Source organism: Myotis yumanensis, unplaced genomic scaffold (assembly GCF_028538775.1).
Source record: "Myotis yumanensis isolate MYYU_CA2020_CCGP unplaced genomic scaffold, mMyoYum1.0.hap1 SCAF_10, whole genome shotgun sequence".
Taxonomy (NCBI): Eukaryota; Metazoa; Chordata; class Mammalia; order Chiroptera; family Vespertilionidae; genus Myotis; species Myotis yumanensis.
The window spans coordinates 50,559,054-50,583,755 of record NW_027223761.1 but is presented as its reverse complement, the minus strand read 5'-3'; positions in this window follow the sequence as shown (position 1 = coordinate 50,583,755).

The window sequence follows — 24,702 nt, the reverse complement described above, 5'->3', positions numbered from 1 at the left end:
CTCATCTTCAGCTGTTCTTTGATACCTTGGTGCCTCTTAAGCTCTCAAAGCTTATAAATGCTCCAATTAAGAAAGGACGAAAGAATCTTAGATCTGGAGTTGGTAGACACAGGCCTGCAATTACTATTTATGTCTTAGCAGACAAGGAACTTAAGTGCTCTTCTATAGTTTTGTGTTCTCATTAGTACAATAAAAACATTACCTAGGACATAGGTTGATTGTAAAGTTTCTCTGATATGTTTATAATACACTAGAGGCCAGGTGCTTGAATTTGTGCATGGATGGGGTCCGGCTGGCTGGCCCTGATAGGGGCTGATCGGGGCTGGGCTGGCGGGGGTGAGGGGCCATGGGAGGTTGGCCACTGGCCCCTCCCAAATCGGGGTGGGAGGCCGATAGAGGGCTGGGAGGAGGGGCCGAGGGTCATTAGGGTGTGCCAATCGGGGCCCTAATCAGGCCAGTTGGCCACCACAGTGTCCATCATAGAAACCAGTCATTCCGGTTGTTCTGGTTGTTCCATTATTCCAGTCGCTTGGCTTTTATATATCCTATCTAATAAAAGAGAAACATGGTAATTAGCGTACGACCGCTACCCTTCCCATTGGCTAATCAGGGCGATATGCAAATTAACTGTCAGCCAAGATGGCGGCCGGCTGGAAGCGAACATGAGGCTTGCTTGCTTCAGTGAAGGAGGACTCCAACGTTCCCCGCCTGCCTTGCCGGCCTCTGAGCTGGCAGTTTGAAACATTGTAACAAATATAGAAGCTAAACAAAACCCCAGAAACCAGCTTTCAGCCAGCCGGGATCTCAGAGCTGGAGATGATACAGTGTTTCAATTATAGAACCGAAACAAACCAGATACCGGCTTTCAGCAGCCGAGGCCTCAGAGCTGGAGCCAAGCCTCAGAGCTAAAGCTGGCCCAGAATAAAAAAAAAAGAAAAAAAGGACAGGTTGGGAGCTTCAGTCACCCGCCAGCCTGAAAACAGCCCTCAGCCCCTCACCCAGACTGGCCAGGCACCCCAGTGGGGACCCCCACCCTGATCTAGGACACCCTTCAGGGCAAACCAGCCGGCCCCCACCCATGCACCAGGCCTCTATCCTATATAGTAAAAGGGTAATATGCCTCCCAGCACTGGGATCAGCAGAGCCACGAGGCCTCCTGGCCCCTGGAGCAGTGTGACAGGGGGCAGCGCCCAAACCCCCTGATTGCCCTGTGACTCTGTGTGTGACAGGGGGTGGGGCCACAACCTCCCTATCCGCCCTGCTCTGTTCGTGACAGGGGAAGGCGCCCCAACCCCCTGATCAGCCTTGCTCTGTGCCTGATAGGGGAGAGCTCCCCAACCCCCTGATCGCCCTGCAGCTCTGTGTGTGACAGGGTGCAGCGCCCCAACCCCCCCCCCCCATGGGCCCTGCTCTGTGTGTGACGGGGTAGAGCCATAACCTCCCCATCGGCCCTGCCCTGAGTGTGACAGTGGCGGCACCCCAACCCGCTGATCGGCCCTGCTTTGTGGGTGATAGAGGGCGGCGCCCCAACTCCCCTATCGGCCCTACTCTGTGCATGACAGGGGGCGGTGCCCCAACTCCCCTATCAGCCCTGCTCTGTGCGTGACAGGGGGGAGCTCCCCAACCCCCCTGATGGGCCCTGCTCTGTGCATGACAGGGGGGAGCTCCCCAACCCCCTGATGGGCCCTGCTCTGTGAGTGACAGGGGGCAGCGCCCCAACCCCCTGGTTGGCCCTGCTCTGTGCATAATAGGGGGTGGCACCGCAACCTCCCCATCGACCCTGCCTTGAGTGTGACAGGGGGCGGTGCCCCAACCCCCCAATCAGCCCTACCCTGAGCGTGACTAAGGGTGGCATCACAACCTCCCAATCCGCCCTGCTCTGTGCATGACAGGGGGCGGCGCCCCAACTCCCCAATCGGCCCTGCTCTGAGCCCAACCAGGGGCTGCACCTAGGGATTGGGCCTGCCCTCTGCCACCCAGGAGCAGGCCTAAGCCAGCATGTCGTTATCTCCTGACGGGTCCCAGACTGTGAGAGGGCACAGGCCAGGCTGAGGGACCCCCCTCTCCCCCCCGAGTGCACAAATTTTTGTGCACCGGGCCTCTAGTATAGATATAATACTGATTGATACATAGTTGTGTCAATCATAATTGCTCAAGACCATGCTAAAAACATGGTGAAATACCCTGACTGATTGGTTCATACTCTCAATCATATTATATATTTCTCTTTTCTTCCCTTCCTTCCTTTCTTCCTTCCTTCTTCTTCTGTTTTTGTTGTTGCTGTTGTTCAAATTATAAGCCAATTTTTTAGAATCTCTCACAAAAGGACAGAAAAATCATTTTTCCACTCATCACCTTCAAAGGAATGTGGGTGAAATAAGTGGTTTAATTTTATAAATAGATGGATCAGGAAATAGATCAGAGGAGTTGGTCTTTGGCTCAACTTCACAGATATTTTTAGATAATAAAATTACTTACATGAAATACTGAGCATAATATCTATATATATAAAAGCTTAAGCGACTGTTATGACCGGTCAACCAAACAACCGATCGACTGGTCACTATGACACACACTGACCACCAGGGGGCAGACACTAAACACAGGAGCTTCCCCCTGGTGGTCAGTGCTCTCCCATAGCCAACCTCCCACGGTCCCTCCCCCTGGCTGGTCGGCCCTGATCTGCCCTAGATCGCCGGCCAGGACGAGGGACCCCACCTATGCACAAATTCGTGCACTGGGCCTCTTGTCTTATACATAATGCATAATCTGTATATATGACATTTTCTTTTCTACCCCAGTCCAATATCTAGTGCAGTGCCTAGTATACATTATGTCTCAGTGAATGTTAACAGAACTCTGTTTTCTGAGGAAAAATTCAAGCTGATTTGACATATGAGCAAGAAATGGTTGGTGTTAGGGACTGTGAAAAGTGAAAAGGCCACAGAAGTGAATGGTAAATGGAAACAACTAGAGGAGAGGAAAAGTATTGGGATGAGCTCTAAGGGTCTAGCTCAGCTGTGGGCAAACTACGGCCCGCGGGCCAGATCTGGCCCGTTTGAAATGAATAAAACTAAAAAAAAAAAAAAAGACCGTACCCTTTTATGTAATGATGTTTACTTTGAATTTATATTAGTTCACACAAACACTCCATCCATGCTTTTGTTCCGGCCCTCCGGTCCAGTTTAAGAACCCATTGTGGCCCTTGAGTCAAAAAGTTTGCCCACCCCTGATCTAGCTGTTGACCTGGTAACACAGATCTACACTGAAGTCAAGCAGCTGGACGATGTGGTTTGTGCCTTCTCCAATACTGAAGGCATTGATGAGAGACTAGGACCAAACCACAGCGGTGCCCCAGCCTAACACCCATAAGGATGGCTTTCTAGAACTGTAGAATCATCATTGAAAATGAAGTCATATGCACATTCATTTATTTCAGTGGCCTTGCTCAAATAGAATCCTGAGCAAGATACTACTGTTAGCTTAAATTAAGGATGGCTTTTCTGAAATTGTTAAATCCTTAGCAATACAAAGACAAATCCTAAATTTCAATAATAGTGAATATCTCTTGTAGCTAAAGGCAACTTTGGTTTCAATATGTAATGGCGGGTTTGAATTGTGTAACAGAAAGATCTCTTAAAAAAAAAACCCAGTTATGCGTCCACAATTTATAATAGCTTAGAGAACTGTCACAGCATATACTTAGAGATCAATTCCTGTTTTAAATCTTTATTGACAGGCAACATTATATACTTTTCACAGCTATCCTGTGTTAGCCCCATTTATGAGATAAAGAACCAGGGAAGTGTATGCTCTAGAGCAGTGGTTCTCAACCTTGGCTGCACATTAGAATAACCTGGGAATCTTTTTAAAATCCTGATTTCTGGGCCTCATCCTCCGGAAATTCTGTTTCTTTGTTACTAATGTTGTGGCCTCACCCCATAACAAAGAAACAGAATTTCTGGATGATCAGGAGGCCCAGAAATCAGGATTTTAAAAAAGATTCCCAGGTGATTCTAATGTGTAGCCAAGGTTGAGAACCACTGCTCTAGAGTGTTCAATACATATTTGCTGCATAAATAAATGGATGACTGAATAAATAATATACAGTATACAGAGTTTGTAGGACAGAAAAAATTATTAAAGAGCCCTGTACTTTCTGTAGTTAAAACTTCCAACCATGGTTATTCTTTTTTACTTTAATGGGAACTTGGGGAATATCTTGGCTAGCCCAGATAAGAAAAGGTCAGCCTAAAAGATATGCCTGAGATTTAGAAAATGTCAAAAAATACTTTATGATAAGAATTTTTCATAATGCAGAATTTCTGGCAATATAAGATAAAATAAAATGAGACAATGTGAATCAGTCGTAATATAAAATAATTTTAGCTTTAATATGGTTTTCATTTTAATTAAATTTTAGAAAGAGAACTAAATGGAAATAACAGTATCTAATAGCACATTGCATTGTTATGTTGTTAATTTTCATATATTTAAATTTTAGCAATGCCTTTTACAAAAACATATGTGTGTGTTCTTTTAATGCTAGAATTAGGAGGGATTTGGCTAATACACATTACCCAAAGGTATCATGGAAAGGCTTCATATATTTTTCTGAAGAAAATATTTTAGATAATATCTATGGTTGTTTTTAATATATAAAAAAATCTAAAAACATTAAAAATCTAAACACACTAAGAGAAGTTTCCAAAGCACATATGCTAGTAAATCGTTTAAAGAAGAAATAGAGTCAATAAACTTGAAAAAAACACTTAACAGTTAAGGAAATTAAAATTAGATGCCAAGGCATGATTTTTAAAATAATTCAAAAGGGTTAAAAATAAAACTAATACTGCAGTGTGTGAGATATTATAAAAAACAAACTACTAGTGTAGGAACACACTGGGAAACATGTATCAGAAGTTTAGAATTTTTTAAACTTTTTTTTCTGATTTTCATACTGAGAGTACTAATAATGCCCAGCTGGTATTGCTTATGGTTGAGCATTGATCTATGAAGCAGGAGGTCATGGTTTGATTCCAAGTCAGTGCACATGCTAGGATTATGGGCTTGATATCCCGGTCAGGGCACATGCCTGGGTTTTGGGTTTGATCCTGGTTGGGGCACGAACAAAAGGCTACTGATTGACATTTCTCTCTCACATTGATGTTTCTCTCTCCCATCCTCTCTCTGAGCTTGTCCTTGAGTGAGGATTTAAAACAAAGCAAACAAAAAGTAGACTCAATGCCTAAGATGTCTCAGCAGTAGCCTTTTTGATTGATAGGGTATAAAATGTTCCAGAATGAGGAGAGTTAGTACCCCTCCACCTTGACCCAACTTGATTCTGGTCTGGTAACTTTAGCTTCTGATCTCACCTAGGATAAGTCTTCAGGAAGGGCAAGGAAGACATCAGGGAGCCAGCCTCATTTATGACCTGACATTTCTTAGACTCTAATTATTTAAATTGTATCCTTACCTGAACTAAGTAAGCATGTGAATGTGTGTTCTGATGCCTCTTTTCTGCTGACACTCAAAGGTTAGGGCAGAGGCGTTTACAGAGAGCTTTGCCTTTTCCTGTTTTAGTGTAGCATTCTATGATCCACATTTTCATTCTGTGCCAGAGACTTTACATTCAGTGTGAAAAGAAGCATATGCCTTTTATAATTTTGAACAGCTATTAGACTGACACAAGTAGGAAGATGTAATATGGGAGATGCACATAATTCCTGAAAAAAATAATTTCCACTTTAATTCTAATGTTCTGCATTAATCTAAGGCAGCAGAGATGTATGAAGGAAAGGTCACAGAAACAGAAGATGCATTTAAATGCTGCTGTAGTTATTTATACTCATGGAGCTTTGTCTAGAGATAAATCATGATAAGAAAAAAAATTCCTTAATTGGAATCAAGATGTTAGAATCAAGAAAAATAGATATGTGAAAGCAATTTCAGGACTATAATGTCATGTATATGTAAGGAAAAGTTATTATTTTACTCAAAATAATAATGAATAAAAAATGAAATAAAAACACAATGATAGTTACCATTTCATTTCTTATAAAGGGCTTGCAAATATATGTATTTACAACCAGAAGAGACCAAAAATATCATTGTGTTGTTATATATATATATATGTATTACTTGACATTTTTTTTGCCATTTAGAATACTATAAAGCTTTTAAAATATTTTATTATTAATTTCAGAGAGGAAGGGAGAGAGAGAGATAGAAACATCAGTGATGAAAGAGAATCATTAATCGGCTGCCTCCTGCACACCCCTTACTGGGGATCGAGCCCGAAACCCAGGCATATGCCCTTGACTGAAATAGAACCCGTGACTCTTCAGTCTGTAGGCCAACACTCTATCCACTGAGCCAAACCAGCTAGGGCTACTATAAAGTTTTTATTTTATTTTTTTATTTAAAGCTCTGAGATTATGGCCTATTTTGGGCCTAATTTTAATTGAAAGAAAAAGACTCTGTAATTCTTATATCATAAATGTAGACACCTAAAATACTATGTAATACATAGTTGGGTACCTATAACTAAGTGCATAAATACACCATAGTATCAGCTTTAGAAAGACTTTAGTGATCATTGGTAACTAGAATAACTCACTTATGTTGCAGATGGGGTGGGTCAAAGAAGATGAATGACTTTAAGGTCATTGAATGGATGGCAAGTTCAGGATACTGTATCCTGACAGATGCAGTGGTGATGTGCTCTATGAATTTGTGAAAATCACCAAACTTCTGTCTTAGTTTCTCCAACTGTAAAGTTCAAATAATAGTATGTACTCGAGAGGGACTATGTAAGGGTCAATTTAGGTCTGTGTTCTCCTCAAAGAGACACATCCTTAATACTCTGTACTTAATCCAGCATTTCCTTTATTTTAACATAACATAAAACTCATAATGTAAAAATAAGAGCACAAGGACAATGACATTTTCCTAGAAAATTTACTAAGCCAAGGTTCATTATAATCATGCTTTCTACTAAGCCATAAAACATTCATAGATGGACATGCACATATCATGAAATTTTAATGTGTCCATGAACATCTTTGGTTTAAAAACACACACCTTAAAAGACATTGATTTAATTAATTTAATAGTATTAAGGATCTTAAATATTTTAATTTAACCTTCAATTTTGTGCAGCTTCCACTGAGTTTACTGAATTATAGATTTGACATTGATTTATTACTTTCCAGTTTGGGAAACATAAGATGAAAACAATGAGGCAGTGTTTACTGATAACAATGATGATAAAATTTCCATTTACATTTATTTTTATGTACTTTCCTATTATTATTTTTTCTTTCTATTATAAAAATTTTCTTACTTGCCTTTTGCAATTGTACTTACAAGTAACCACATGCTTAACCAACGTAATAGGTCCCCTTTGAACATTTATTGAATGAATGAGTGCTCCAAAGGGTCACTCAGTCTATTCATATTATTTCACAATTCAGCACAAATGCACCTTTTTCAAAAATGTCCAAAAATTATCTTTCCCTCTTTCCTGAGCTCAAAAGATATGTGCTTTCTGTATTTCTTAATTGTCATTTTAGTCATTTGGTTACTGAATTATTACTTAAGACTTAAAGTTGTACCATTGGCTTACTGCCTAATAGAAGAGAAAGGCATGTAAAGCAGTAATTGTCATGCAGTATAGTAGATGCTAGGATAGTAATGTCCATAGTACTATGGGAAAGGATATGATAAGCCAAGTCATTTTCTAGTAAATTCATGAAAGCTTCATAGTGGAGAAGCCATGAAAACAGCACCTTGTTACTGAAGAAGAATTACTTTGACAAATGAAAACTGACAGAACATTCATTTCATTCAGGGACCCTTATCAAAATGACATAAAGAGAAGGCAGCAGGAGGATATTAGGAATCATTTGAATTTCTTGCTAATTTTATAATTTTTTAAATATGAAATGTGGAGACATGTTCTTTCTCTTAATCTCCCTTTTCTTCCTTCTTTAATTCTCTCTTTTCTTTTTTTTTTCTTTTCTCATTTTAAATATTTCCTAAATAACTCTGTTTCTACTTTACAATAATACTAGAGGCCTGGTGCACAAAATTCGTGCTTCGGGGGGTGTCCCTCAACCCAGCCTGCACCCTCTCCAATCTGGGACCCCTCGAGGGATGTCTGACTGCCGGTGGGATCAGGCCTAAACGGGCAATTGGACAGCCCTCTCACAATCCAGGACTGCTGGCTCCCAACTGTTGCCTGCCTGCCTACCAGTCTGATCACCCCCTAACCACTCCCCTGCCAGCCTGATAGACTCCTAACTGCTCCCCTCCTGGCTCAATTGCCCCTAACTGCCCTCCCCTGAAGGCCTGGTCACCCCCAATTACCCTTCCCTGCTGGCCTGGTCACCCCTAACTGTCCTCCTCTGCCAGCTTGATTGCTCCTAACTACCCTCTCCTGCCAGTCCAATTGCCCCTAACTGCCCTCCCCTGCCAGCCTTGTCACCCCTAACTTCCCTCTCCTGCTGACCTAATCACCCACAACTGCCCTCCCCTTCTGGCTATCTTGTGGCTGCCATCTTTGATCACATGGAGGCGGCCATCTTGTGTGTTGGAGTGATGGTCAATTTGCATATTACCTCTTTATTATATAGGCTATTTTTGAGGGCATTGGTTGTGTAAAATTGGGTAGTATATATTCCCACTTCTCTTCTATATTGCAAGTTCTCTAAAGCAGGACAGGAACCATATCATAATTTTAATCTTACAATATATTGCTGTTTTATCCCTCCTCTTCTACATTTTGAACCTGATGGCAAGTACCTATATTATCTCTTTGCTTTGTACTTTCTCTGTTCTAAGCAGGCACTTGACATTTTCTGATTGAAGAACTTGTTTTTGTTCATACATTACACCCAACAAACTTATCACCAACACATTTTTGAAATTTTAAAAAAGGGGTAGGAGAGAAGTTGTGAAATCATGCCAATTGTACCAAGAAGAAACCAGATCAAATTAGCCAAAATCCATTATAGTAAAAAAAAAATTAAAGGTGTTTTATTAACAAAAAAGTATTTATTTCTATATTAGTTTTCTAGATCTAGCATAATGATGAAATATCACTGACTGAGATCATTTCAACAACAGAAATGTATTTTCTTACAGTTATGAGCCCTAGTTGTCTGAGGTCAGGGTTGGCTTCCCCTAAGGCCCCTGTCCTTGGTTGTAGATGGCCATCTCCTCCCCTCTGCCTTCACATGGTCATTCTATGTGTATCTGTGTCCTAATATCTTCTTCTAAGGAGACCAGGCAAGTTGGGATAGGTCCCACCTCAATGACCTCCTTAAACCGTAGTTACCTCTTTAAAGACCCTATCTCCAAACACATTCTGGAGTACTGGGTGTTAGACCTTCAATATATGAATATGGGAATAATTCTTCCCTTAATAGTCCCATTCAGAAGGAAGAAGACAATTGAACCTGCCTGAGAGCATCGTGGGAGTAGAGTGAAAGTGACTGACTTCCCTGGAAGTTTCTTAAGGAGCAGAATAATTAATGTAGATATGTCTGGGGGGGTGGTGGGAAGATAAGTCACATGATAGAATTAGATCCACTGGGAATGGTGACTAGGGCAAATGATATTGTTATATGATAATTACTTTCCAGAATATTAAAGGAAGAGGTGATGGCAGAAGTCATGCTTTTATTTGTTTGGTAGCAACATGATCTCTGCTGTTTCTATTAAGGCTTCAGTCCTTAGGCTGGCTTTCTATTCTCATTCCATCCTGTACCTTTTATTCTATTTCTGGTGCATTCCATTGATGCAATTGATCTGAATGCCAATAAATGCCTAGTGATTACTGATTGGGGGCTGAAGTTGTCACTAAGGGCAATGGTAGGTTTTTAGTTGTCTATATATTTGAAGAAATATAGAAAACAAATTATGAAAGGCAGCAACTAAAATATAAAGAAAAGTATGTTTTCTCATTACAGTTTGAACAAACAAAGGGTGTTAAAAATGGTGGATGCTGAGGCATCTACTCTACCAACACTGACAGTTGGTGTATTAGAAAGGATGAAACAAATTTGAGATAAGAAAAAATACTTTAATAGAGCCTTGATTATGTTTATTATATTTTCTGTGATGGTTCACCATGCCTTATTATTAGTTTATATACTACTTAAAATATTCAATAGTAGGTATAATACAGACAGCAGCTGTATTACTTACAAATTTATTAGAAATCAACTTGAGTATATAGAGGACTGAAAATTAAAATATACAATAACTACAAAATCTCTAATATTTCCAACTAGCATTTTTATGTGTGTGTTTAGCCATAGTGTCCCTGTTATAACAACTCTGAACAATCTGTTTTATGCTTTATTCTCACCTAGAATGTAAAAAAAGGGAAATGTATCGGCTTTTTAAAATGTAATTTTAAAGGAATAACCATGCAGCAGTAAAAATCACTATCTTGTACATATTGTGAGAGGGGGATGAAGGAGATTTACAATATTCTTAGCTTTGATTTTTGGTGACTATGTTTATTTATTTCAAACTTTCAAATATTTATTTAGTCAATAAATAAAAAATTGATTATCTATATGTTCCAAGCACCCAGGGAACACAAAGCCAAATCACAGAATTAAGAATTTAAAGAAAGAAAATGTTGTTGAAATTCCATAGGAAAACAATGGAGGAAGATATAAATTCTATCTTTGAGAAGAAAGTTAGTTAGGGCAGTTTGTAAAGAATCAGGACATATAATCTGTGCCTTAAAGTACAAGTAGTTTGCTGAAACCGGTTTGGCTCAGTGGATAGAGCGTCGGCCTGCGGACTGAAAGGTCCCAGGTTCGATTCCGGTCAAGGGCATGTACCTGGGTTGCGGGCACATCCCCAGTGGGGAGTGTGCAGGAGGCAGCTGGTCGATGTTTCTCTCTCATCGATGTTTCTAACTCTCTATCTCTCTCCTTTCCTCTCTGTAAAAAATTAATAAAATATATTTTTTTAAAAAAGTATAAGTAGTTCACAGAAAGACTAGTTGAAGATAAATATTGTAGCAAAGGTAACTACAGTAAAAAATCTCAGAGGTCTAAGAAGTCTGTGTGTGTGTGTTTGTGTGTGTGTGTATGTGTGTGTGTGTGTGTGTGTGTGTGTGTGTGTTGCTAAGGGGATTGGATTTTACCTGGAGACTGTGCAGGAGCCAATGGTGATTTTAAAATAGGAACATTCCATAGTATGACCTGATGGAGTTAACCTGCAAAGTCTGGAGGCCAGAAGACCAGTTGGTGATTTGCTGCCATTGTCTAGGCAGAGGGTGATTAATCATGAAAGAAAACAGTGTTGAGGAAGGGGAGGAAGAAAGATTCAGGTCACTGGATTCAGATCCAAGAAAGATCTTTGTGCTCAACAGCATCACATATTTGTAGTGCTAATAGAGCAATACTGTACAAATACTTAGAAATGATCTATTGTAATTATTTAGAGTGTGGTTTTCCACTGTCATGGAGAATAGTGCTTATATAAGCAGAAACACGAAAGAGCAGTAAAGTGAACTCAACGTGTTTCATCCAATATTTACTGGGCCCTGTTGTAGGCCCTGGATAATGAAGACATTTTAGGACAGTGATTCTTGTTTATAAGAATTTATAGTTTTGTGGACCTGACCAGTTTATTTTAGTGTTCCTGAGTTTTTGAACCATTTTTTTTCTCCCACCTCTAAATGTAGTTGTTAAGACAAGCGTGGTCTTTAATCAGGTGCAATGACAAGAAAGGGGTGGTATTATTGAGATTACGCATGAAGTTCCTTGCAACTGGAAGATTATAAAGATTCTCTAGTCCATCCTGACTCCGCTCTAAACCATTCCTCATCCTGCAGTCATCTGAAGGATGATTGGTAGCTCCCATAGTAATTCATTCAATTTGAGGATAATTTGAAATCTGAGTCAAAGGACACTTCTCCCAAGAAGACATATAAATGGACAACAGATATATGAAAATGTGTTCAGCTTCACTAGCTGTTAGGGAAATGCAAATCAATACTACAATAAGATACCACCTCATACCTGTTAGAATGGTTATTATCCACAACACAGGTAATGACAAGTGTTAGAGAGGTTGTAGAGAAAAAAGGAACACTCACTCACTTGATGGGCATGCAAACTGGTACAGCCATTGTGAAAAACATATGGAGAATCCTCAAAAAATTAAGACTAGAATTACCATATAACCTTCCTCATGGGTATCTACATGAGAAATTTGAAAATATTTTTTTCACAAAGATATATGTACCCTTATTGTAGCATTATTCATGGTGGCCAAGACATGGAAACAACCAAAGTGTCCTTTGAGAGATGATTGGATAGTGAAGATGTGGTACATATATACAATGGAATACTACTCAGCCATAAGAAAAGATAAATACTGCCATTTGTAACAACATGAATATATCTTGAAAATATCAGGCTAAGTGAACTAAATCACACAGAAAAAGTTAAAAATCATATGATTCAATTTATATGTGGGATATAAAACTGAAAACAACCAATAAAAAAACAAGAAAAACAAACAAAAACTCATAGACCAGATAAGAGTATGGTGGTTACCAAGTGGAAGGGGGTTAAGATATAGAAAATGAAAGGATAAAGGGGCTCAAATACTTAGTGACAGAAGAAGATTTGACTTTGGGTGGTGGGCACATCACCCAATATACAGGTGATGTACCATAGAATTGTATAACTGAAACATAGTATATGATGATATTAACCAATGTCACCCCAACAAATTTAATTTAAACACACACACACAAAATACATATTGCCTGATTTTCCTGCTTCCCCTGGGATAAAAACAAAACACACAAAAAAACAAACAAGCAAAAAATAACAACTCTCATGAGCCCCACGATTTTTATTCCAGCTAAATGAACCCAGAGCTGCCACTTACTTCTTTAATGGCATGGTTCAAAGTCATCTCACCCCCTCGGGTTAGTCTTTTATGGACTGCCTGCACTGCCTGTACTATTCATTGGTTTGTAAGTATGGCTCTTAAAGTCAGCTCAACCCCAGGCATTTTAGCCACCTCAAGTAAAGCACTACCCTGATCTCAACTTTATCGTCATAAATGACATCATGGATGCAGTTTTCAGTCTTCCTATAACTACTGTAATTCAGTCTTCTTTGCAGTTACTGATAAAAATCATAGTATGGATTCTTCTCTCAAACATAAAAATTTCTTAAGTGTAAACATCAATATTTTAAACACACTGTTACCAAGTGCCAGACTACATAAATGTTTGCTTATTAATATTTCTTATATTAGTTTAGAATTGGATTTTAATAACTATGATGTTAAATTTTAGCAAATCATTCTTTTGTATCTTCTAGTCTTCTCTTTCTTACTCCCATTTCCTCCTTTTTCCTATTCTTCCTCACTCCCTTCCTCACTTCCTTCCTTCCTTCCTTCCTTCCTTCCTTCCTTCCTTCCTTCCTTCCTTTCTTCCTTCCTTTCTTCTTTCTTTGTTTTTGTGAGCGGTGTGTGTGTGTGTGTGTGTGTGTGTGTGTGTGTGTGTGTGTGTAAAATATAGGATTATTTATAACATTTAAGGATTTACTATATAGTAAGATTAGATTTGATAGTCCACTTAAAATATCCATAATTAAAATATATTCGAGTATATCCAATTTGAGTATTATAACTGGAAATACTGATTTAAGGTAGCTGTATGTTACCACATTGTAGAGAATTCCTATTTAAGAATGAGGTCCAGGCTAAAAAGCAAAAAATTATCTTTTAAATATATTTTTATTGATTTAGAGAGGAAGGGGGAGGGAGAGAGAGATAGAAACTTTAATGATGAGGGAGATTCTGCCTCTTGCATACCCCACACTGGGACCAAGCCCACAACCTGGGAATGAGCCCTGACTTAAAATTGAACCATGGCCTCCTGGTTCATAGGTCGATGCTCAACCACTGACCCATGCTGGCCAGGCCAAAAATTACATTTTAGACGGTAAGCCAATGAGGATGACTGGAGCTTGCAGGCTATTTCTGATGGCAGCAGCTCCTGAAGGTTTGCATACTAGCAGTGAGAATTTTATTATTATTATTATTTTAATTTCCAAAGAAAATACAAGTGCAAAACCTTTTAAGAAAAAAAAAAACATAACAATTAAGGGAGAGCACATTCTTCAGTTAAATTTAACATATACATCAGTTAAATTTTTGTTCTTGAATTTGCGTTAAACAGTTCTACATAAATCCAGAAATTCTGAAGATATTTTTATCAGCTGCCTTATCTCTCTCTCTCTCTCTCTCTCTCTCTCTCTCTTTCTCTTTGGATTTTTAAGAATTTATTTTTTACAGCAGTTTTATGTTTACAATCAAATGGAGAAGTAAAGAGATTTCCCATACTACCTGCTCTTCGCACTCATGCATAGTTTCTCCCTTTATCAACATCACTCACCAGAATGGTATATTTTTACCAAAGATGAACCCTCATTGATATTCCGTAATCATCTAAAGTCCATAGTTTACCTTAGGGTTTATTCTTTCTGCGGTACCTTCTATGGGTTTGGACAAATATAAGTGACATATATCTAGTATTATAATATCAACAGCTATGCAAGAGATAAGAAAGAACTCTGGTATTGTTTCCAGTGTATTATAAACTTGATGCTTACTGGTATCATAAGGTTGTTACTAACAAACAGGTAACTATGGTCAACAAATGAACTTAGGAGTGAGTTTAATGATTTTGATTAAAAGACTCCTATATTATATCATCAAAAAATATTTTGTTTCTTCTATCTAAGATGCAACTCAACACTAGATTTCAATGTGACTTTCTGATAATAATTAAAAATCAGCTAATCAACAAATTTAATGCTTATCAGTGCTAAGAGTTTTACCAGAACTGACTAGGAATATAAAAATTAATAATGAAAATTCTTCAAGTATATATCTATTTAGATATGCACAAACAATGTAATTAAACATTAAGAACACTGGAAACATTTTGGAATGAGAGACCATTTCTAATAGGAAAGTGTAGAATTTGGAAAAAGGACTAATAAAAGATGGCCATAATAGTTGTCCAGTTAGAAGTACCCTTGGACAGAGGCAGGGTGAACATTTGAAGCAAGACAAAGTTAAAGATATGTTTAAATTATTGTGTGACTACAGAGTATAAGGCAGTGATATCATGCATTGGAGGAGGTGTGGAAAAACTCTGGAATGGACAGTATGCAAATATTTAAAAAAATTGTTTCTGCATTTGGAGAAGCCATAGTGGAATTCCCAGTAAATATATATATATATATATATATATATATATATATATATATATATCCAATTGCTGTGTATAAAATGGAAGGAAGGACTGGATTTGGATATATATATATATATATATATATATATATATATATAAAGAGAGAGAGAGAGAGAGAGAGAATATGATATTGAATAGAAAGGTGAAACAGACAGAAGCAAACTTGTAAGGAAGGCAGTTTTCCAGTTTCTTGATTTTGAACACTGAAATTGACCTTGCTGGAATGAATATTAAGAAAAAGGAGGCTGCAGAGGTTTAGAAAAGAATTGGATGTCCATTTCATCTTCTTTCTCATTAGATTTTTGGAGAACAATTCTGAGATTTTCAGAAATTCTGAGTATTTCAGAGCTAGAGGAGAATTTTTTTAAAAAATCCAACTTGATCTTCCCACTTTTTAAAAAAAATATATTTTATTGATTTTTTTACAGAGAGGAAGGGAGAGAGATAGAGAGCCAGAAACATCAATGAGAGAGAAACATCGATCAGCTGCCTCCTGCACACTCCCCACGGGGGATGTGCCCGCAACAAAGGTACATGCCCTTGACCGGAATCGAGCCTGGGATCCTTGAGTCTGCAGGCTGATGCTCTATCCACTGAGACAAACCGGTTAGGGCTGATTTTGCCACTTTTAAAAATGAGAGTGGGTAGCTTAAAGAAATAGAGGGTGAGAGGAATGGCACACATAAAGAAGACAGCCGATAGTTTAGTTTAGCTGGGATGCATGAAGAGATGTACCGAGCATTAACTGGTAGACAAGAGGTAGATGCGGAAAGGACTTGATTGCCTTGACCAATAGTTTGGTTTTGATCCTGGCAGGGAGGGAACCCCTAAAGCAGGGTGGTGTCCAGTGCCTGCTCTATACAAAGAGTGGTACAGAATGAAACACAGCCTTAGACAAGACTTACTGAAATGTGAGGTGGTACCATTGCTCAATCTGTTTAAAACCTGAGTTCTTAACTGATTACCTTCACTAGTTTGATGAACTTCTCACATTCTTTAGTCTAATATATGAGGCAAAACTTGGAAAGCTACAATAGAGATCCCTTTACCCCACCCAATATAATTCATCAAAACCTTTAACAATTTATTGACATTGGGTTATATCTCCTATTTTATTAACACACACACACACACACACACACACACACACACACACACACTACCAGATAACTAAAACAGTTCTGATGGGTCCCTGGCCCAAATTTTCCTTTAAAGGATTGTTTTTGGGGACTGGAGCTCATAATGTTAATCAAAGGTCAAAGACCCCATGAACTGAAGTTTGACAAATGCAACATATGTTTTCACAAATGCTGTTGTTTTTCAAGAGGTATGGCTGAGGGGAAAAACAAAATTGGAAGGTGTTAAATTGCCCCCTTAACAGGTTCATTGTCTCAGCTTTGAATTTAGATTCTCAGTTGCCAACACTAAAGTGATCAGGTAAATTATTGCAGTTCTTGAGTACACAGCATAATTTTAAAGATAGCATCATGCATTTGGGGCTGAAAAGTAAGTCTAAGCAGAGAAGGATGTTTAGAATTGAATGCAGGTAGTTTTAAAAATCCTCAAAAATCTACCTTAGTGAAATTATTCATCCATATCATTTGAAATCTAAATTGAACATGGCTGTGTTTTTAAAGTGCTGTTTGTATGTGACTCAATGTTACCAAAAATAAAACTTTGCTTGTCTGCAAAGCAATCCGCAGAAATGATGTGAGTACAGTTTAATAATCAAAGTTGTCCACAAACCTGGGAAGATTTATCTACAAAACATTTGCCATTGTAGAAGCCAGGCTGTGGTGCTTCTTACACAAAAGTTGAGAGTATATCCAAGGATTTGTCATTTATTCTTAAAATAATCCAGTGAATTTATGGCCTTTTGTATGACCTTAAAAAAAAATCTGAGCAGTGACTAAAGAGTAGCAGATAATTTCCTTATTCATTACTTTGTGTGCTTACTAGTCCTTGCTCTATGTCAGTAAAACTATGGTTAGTTGGTTCATTGACAAGAAAGTTTGTGTTAAAGAGATTAGATAAGGTCAAATCCAGACATTTGCTCAGTTGTTACTCTCTTTCCTCCATCCTTTCTTTCTTCAATCCTTCTTTCAGGAATGCTGGCTGGGCTCAAGAATTATATACTGAAAACAAGCTAATCTCAAGCAAGGGTTGGAGTAAAAAAAAATCAAATTCCTGAGCTACTGTTGAAATAGAGCTGGAATAAGTAGCTGTTTTCTACACAGTCTTTGTAGGCCATGAGGTCTCTGTCACAGCTGTTCAATAAGCCATAAACAATACTTGAATAAATAGGCATGGCTGTGCCCCAGTGAAATTTGACTCCCAAAGCAGGCAGCAGGCTGACTGGTAGACCTGAGATTCCAATGTTCATGGAATGGTGGGAGATGGTGAGGTGGGCATATAGCTCTGGGGTTCAATTCCCAGCTCCTTTCCATTTAAGCCTCAGTAATATTTCAATTACTTTATGTATAAATGTATATATTGCTGTTTGTTTCCTGATTTTAGTTATTATAAGGATAAAATTATAAGAATGAATGCACCTATTTCAACTCCATACTATCTCTTTATAAATCTTCATAAGCGTATTATATTCTGTCACCACTATTCTTTGGATAGTTATACTCTTCTTTGTATATAACTTCAGAGTGTATCACTAAGGCCAATCAGAAAGCAGAGATCACTCATGTAATAGCAATGTCCCTCATCATGTACTAGCAATTCATATACATCAATAATCAATTTGATTTTTTTCTCCATTTTTCAATATTTTTTCAAACAAAAACATGACACAGAATCACTAAAACGAGAAGTCCAACACAAGAGATTTAGTGGTAGAATAAAAAAGAGAGAGAATTCCCGAAACCGGTTTGGCTCAGTGGATAGAGCGTCGGCCTGGACTGAGAGGTCCCGGGTTCGATTCCGGTCAAGGGCATGTACCTGGGTTGCGGGCACATCCCCAGTAGGAGATGTGCAGGAGGCAGCTGATTGGTGTTTCTCTCTCATCGATGTTTCTAACTCTCTATCTCTCTCCCTTCCTCTCTGTAAAAAATCAATAAAATATATTTTTAAAAAAGAGAGAGAGAGAATCTGTATTTTCTTATCACCTAAGGCATTGCAAGAACAAGATTTCTTAAGTTAAAAATAAGTAAAATACAGACCACCAAAATTGTCATATGCATACAGAGAAGACGTACTTGCTTAGAGTAAGAGTAGTTTTTTTACAATATAGAGGAATGTTTCTCTAATTTGCTATATGAATAATTGTGTTGTTGAGAAAGATTTTAAGATTGTTAATAAGATAACAGAAGACAGGAAAATATTTTTTGTAAGATAGATTTTTTCTTCTCAGTTTACTCCAAACAACAATAACCCTAGAGCTTTTTGTAAGAAAGTAACCCATGACCCTTTATCTACATTTACTTTTTCTGTGTAAGTGGCATTATGGATCAGTGTTGTAGGTATTTTTAATGGAATATGTAGTATATACTAATACTATCTTGGTGTGAAAACTGCTTTTAAAGCCACATTAATCTTGTGGCATTCTTCACCCATCTTGCCTTCTGGTGTGGCTTTTGGGCCATCAGTTAACCTTCCTTCTGTGTAACTAATGCTTCCAAAGCTTCCAGAATAGCCATGTTTTATGACTTGTATATTTTACCAAGATTGAGTATTTCAAGTAAACACTCTGTACTTGCTCATATTCTCCTCTACTGATGTTTATTTTGGAAAATGTTATTTTTGCATTTTTTTTTCTACTATCATACAATACCACACACAGACCCTCATGCAGATAGTTGATGGTGAAGGGGAGATTAGGAATAAGAAGTATGTGTCCTCATGAGAAGGATTCCAATTTTTTTTTTATTTTTTAAAACTTATCTTTATTGTTGAATGTATTACAGATGCACCCCTTGTTTTCCCCATTGACCCCTTCTAGCCTGCACTCATCTCGGCCCCAGGCCTTCACCACACTATTGTCTGTGTACATGGATTATGCATATATGCATATACTTCCTTGGAATATGCCTTCCCTAAACTTTTTTTGTCTAAAGTCAAAGTTTATTTTAAAAACTACAGTAAAATATTACACAGAGTCTGGAAAGTGTTGGTCTTATTGGGAACTGATTTTCAGCATGTCTGGAATAAATCTTCTTTACAGAGTGTTAGAGGAAGAAAGGGTGGATAAAACCATTTGGGATAGTACTGTAGAGAATCTTAAGAGTTTGTAAAATTGGAATTTTAAATTGGAATGCTTAATCCTGAGAGATTAACCAAAGAGACTTTAGACAGAAAAGTTTGGGAAAAGCATATCCCAGTGACCCATGGTCATCTGTGTGTTCCTCTAAGGCAGGCTCTCAACCTGTGGGTCGTGACCCCTTTGGTGGTCGAACGACCCTTTCACAGGGGTCGCCTAAGACCATCCTGCCTATCAGATATTTACATTACGATTCATAACAGTAGCAACATTACAGTTATGAAGTAGCAACGAAAATAATTTTATGGTTGGGTCACAATATGAGGAACTGTATTTAAAGGGCCAGAAGGTTGAGAACCACTGCTAAGGGATTAGAACTGTAAAAGTCTCTGATTCAAAAAGACCTAGGAACCAGAGGTTCTTTAATTAGGGAGCATAAATGAATATTCTCTGCTACTCAATATACTTCTTAATATTATAATAAATACCCTCAATTTTATATATAATAAATATCCTTAGCTGAGGCATCATAAATAGAATGAGGTTCAGTTTTTTCATGCTCTCTCTATGAACTGTGAAATTAGATGAGCTAAAATAATGGAATGAATGGGCCAGACATCTAAGACTGAGCTAGTTTCTCCCAGCTATCATCTATTAGAAAGGATGAGGAACGCTTGAAAATATTGGATAGCATCAGAGTATTTAAATCCGACCTCTGGTAGTGTATCACTGAGCAATCTCCAGTGATTCTCAAAAGTCAAAAATGCATAAGATAATAAAATAAGGCAGATAGTATGTGCAACATTTACGTTTGAGAGCCATGATAAATGTTCTTTCCAAAACTTTGGTCCTATAAAAAAAGCCCTAGGCAATTAGGGGTCAACCCCTTTACTTTTTAATCCTGAGTTACTTTAAAAAACAATTAAAAGGCAAAAGGCCTCTTTATATATACCATAAAGAATCTATAGAGACTAGTTTTCTCAGAAAGTGGAAAATGTTATTGAAAATCATTTTAAAATTTTATAGTTTATCCAGTGGATTCAAATTTGCACATTCCTATGCCACAAAATACCTGATATTAAAGGACTATTTCTCTGACTTTTTATTCCACTGAGCTGTGACTCTATTTCCAAGTCAGTTCCTTACATTTTTTCTGTTAACTAAAGGACATTAAGCTGGAAGGTCAAAGACCTAACTTGCACCACCTAGGGACTATGCAAATATTCAGTTCATTGCCATTCAGGCTTTTGGTTTCTCCCCTTGATGTAGACTTTTTATCTACCCAGTTAAAAATTCTGGAGTGGTTAAGTTCTTCTGCATGCACCTCAAAGAGATTTAAGTGGCTATACTCATAGCTTTCTCTTTCTGGACACTATCTTGATTCCTACTTTGTCATCCAAGGGGGCTTTTGAGGCAAGGGGAGGACTGTCTTTAAGAGGTGAACCTGGGCATTTTTATCGAAGTGAATAATTTGAGAAACCACCCAAGAGAGAAGAATGCCCATAAAGAAAGCAGTCACTCTTCACTCTCAAAGCTCTGTTCCCTAAACTATTAATTTAAGAAACTATTTCCCTTAGAAATTAGGTTGAGGTTTTAACAGTGTTCACTAAAGGAATAGGTCTTAGGTCATTTGCTCCTCCATAGAAATCAGCCACTATACGCAGGACTCAGGTTTTCTAAGGGACATGCCCTTGGCCAATTTATGCAACAGGAAACACTAACTTTCTTGAGCTCTGTGTACTCTTTGGAACCTTATACACTCCATGAACCAGTCTTGATAGATTAACTTGGTGGTCACTACACCTAAATCTTCCTTAATGTAAGGTAGGCAGAGGGAGACATATATTGAAAACACTAACACATTGTATGAATAGAATGAGTCAGAGAGAGATGGTATGGAAAATCTTTATAATAAACATACTGTTCTCACAACATTTTATTTTTCAATGACCATGGTGTGGGCATACCAAATATATATGTTTTATCTTTCCTCTTTAAAAATCAGGATCAGCTCAGGTCAGTATTAGCTATGTCCTTCCTAGTTACTTCTAGACAAACCTTATTGCTCAAAGGTCCAAAGTTTTCCAGACTTCCTGTGCATTGAAGAGATTGCTTCTTACAATAAAAAAAAAAAAGGTGCAATGGAATAAAAGGGAATGATTTACTATTCACTGGTTCAGGTTCAATAGGTTCTACCTAGGCTATTTGCCTTTTGAGACTTGTACACAGTAATCTGAAGATGGAATTGACTTAAGTGAATTGGTTTTTGCAGATTGGAATATCTTGAAGGGTATATTACTCTCAAGAGGCATTTATAATCAATCTCTAATTCAAAATCTAGCAAAATTTCCCAGTCTTAATTCTTGGTTTTATGCTTTAAAAACATCTTCATTGGTAAATTTTGCTTTTCCTAATACCCTGGTTGAAATAGAATCTTTAATAACCCTTTTAAAATAATCAACTGTGACAAATAATGTGAACTAGTATACTGTGGGATGGCATACCTGCCCCCACACAGAACCTTGGGTGGTACTTTCTAAGACATGACTGATTCCCTTCCTGGAGTTCCTTCCACATTTTCTGCTAACACCTGAAACTTTTGTGCTGTCACATCACTGCTGTTTTTTTAAAAAATATATTTTATTGATTTTTTACAGAGAGAAAGGGAGAGGGATAGAGAGTTAGAAACATCGATGAGAGCGAAGCATCAATCAGCTGCCTCCTGCACACCTCCTACTGGGGATGTGCCCGCAACCAAGATACATGCCTTTGACTGAAATCAAACCTGGGACCTTTCAGTCTATAGGCCGATGCTTTATCCACGGAGCCAAACTGGTTAGGACACATCACTGCTGTTTTATTCAGAGCTTGGGGATATCTCACTTGCTCTTTGGGCCCCAGATATTTTTTCATAAGTACTATAAATATTGTGTCATATGTGTTTTCTTTGGATTTAGTCCTGGAAGAACATCCCTAATTTGCTTTGTCATCCCTCTACTTCCTCCCACAGAGAATGTCTTTAACAAGCCACAGACTTTCAAACTGGTATCTGCCATAAAGTTAGTGAAGAAGGTTCAAGTGTCCTAGGCTAGCCCCCGCCCCCAGTCCTACTCACTGCAAAATAATATAGTTCTACTCTTGTAACTATCCTGCGCTGCTCCATGAGCCAATCCCCAGCATAGCAGGCACTCAAGATTCCCAAAAGGAAGGTTAGTCAAAACCCCTGTTAATTCCACTTCCAGCATGAGGCACATGTATTAGTCTTATATTATTGCTATCTCCCAGTAAATTTCTTTTTCTTTCTCAGTCTTGTATTTTTTACTCTTTGAAGCTAGAGTAAATGTCTCTACCCAGTAATCAACACAAACTCCACAGTTCCTGAGCAGAGAACCCAAAATATTTAACCAATCATTCTAAAATTAAGGGGAAAAATCATTACAGTGCCTCACTCTGATGTTTTCTTCACCTCTGATTAAGATGCCAAAGGATCTTTAGCTCTGTGATTGAGTAGTTGTAACTGCTGCTCCATCTTTGGAATTTCTCATGACGCTGCACCCTGCCATCTAGGGTCCTCTTCCTTCAGTTCTCAAAATTATTTCAGCTTCAGAATCACATAATAAAAATTCTTCAAAACCTGGATGAAACTTAATATATCCAGAGTCCAGGGAAGTCATATTGAGCACAAAGAGGACTGCAATCTTTTTCATGATGGAATCTTCAAAATCTTGCCTTTATTCATCTTTTTTAACTTTTTAGTTCTTAAAGGGTTTGTACTAATTTAAGGGCAGTGGGGCCATGTTTTGTATAATTTTCTTTTCTGGAGCAATGGAGATATAACTCTAGGTTTCCTTAATTTTCTCTTTTCCTACTATGTTTATTCGGGCCCAGGGGAGACTTTAGATTTGTAAGTTGCTTTTTTTGCTAAGTTGAATTCTTCCATTCACAAGTACCTGAAGGGTTACCATGTTTGCAAGACCTCAGGTTTTCTTTTCTCAGAAGTTCCCTTTATTTTTAATTTTTAAAATTTTATTGATTTATTGAAGGGAAGGGAGAGGGGGAGGGAGAGAGATAGAAACATCAGTGATGAAAAATAATCATTGATCGGCTGCCTCCTGTACACACCCCACTGAATATCAAGCCCACAACCAGGGCTTGTGCCCTGACTGGGAATCTAACTGTGACCTCCTGGTTCATAGGTCAACACTCAACCACTGAGACATGCTCCTGGGCTCCCTTTACATTTTAGTATAGATATTCATTGTGAATGACATAGTATACTATAGGTGGTTTTATAGTATATTTAAAGTTACCAAGTTGATTATTCCTCCATATATCCATTTATATTGGATATATATATATATATATAATAATCATAGACATTAATTTTTTTATATGAATGAAGTTTTTGTCTTACCTATGAACTTCCTTCTTACATTCTTATTAAGTTTACCTTTTTCCTGTGCTTTATAAAGAATCGTTTATCTTTGTCAATGTCTGAATATGCTTGCTCCTAAGGGTATGGGACATGGTGACCATGCCCTTCTCAAATACTACATTGTCTTGAAGTTATTAAACAAGTTTATCTTGATCTATTTGGTATTTTCTTCACAAATCACTCTTATTTTCAACTAACATTCTTGCTTTTCCTCTTCTGATAGAACTCTTTAAGCCATGGTTACTTTCCATGGTTTACCAAACAGAACATTTGATTCTCATACTTCCCATCAAACTTAATTCCTAGAATGGTGTGTTGAATGAGACCTTGCGTTTACTCTGTTTCTTTATTTGCCTTATCCAGTACTTTCCATATGTTTCTGATTCTTGTGACAATGTCAGAGCTAGATTGAATGTGCATGATACTCTCCAGGTTGATCCATGCTGTCACAAAGGGTAAGATTTCCTTCTATTTCATGGACAACTAGTATTCTATTGTGTAAATGTACCACAGCTTTAATTCCCCTCCCCCCCCCCCCCCCAATCATCTACTGGTGGATACTTGGGCTATTTCCAAATCTTGGCTATTAGAAATAATGTTTCCATGAACATAGATAGGGGTGTATATATTCTTTCAAATTAGTATTTCCAATGGTGTCAGAAACCAATTCGTCTTCTGAGGGACCAAGCACTCTTCAAGAAAAAAAAAATAATGTGTTCCATTTTTGCAATACCACCTCTATAAAAT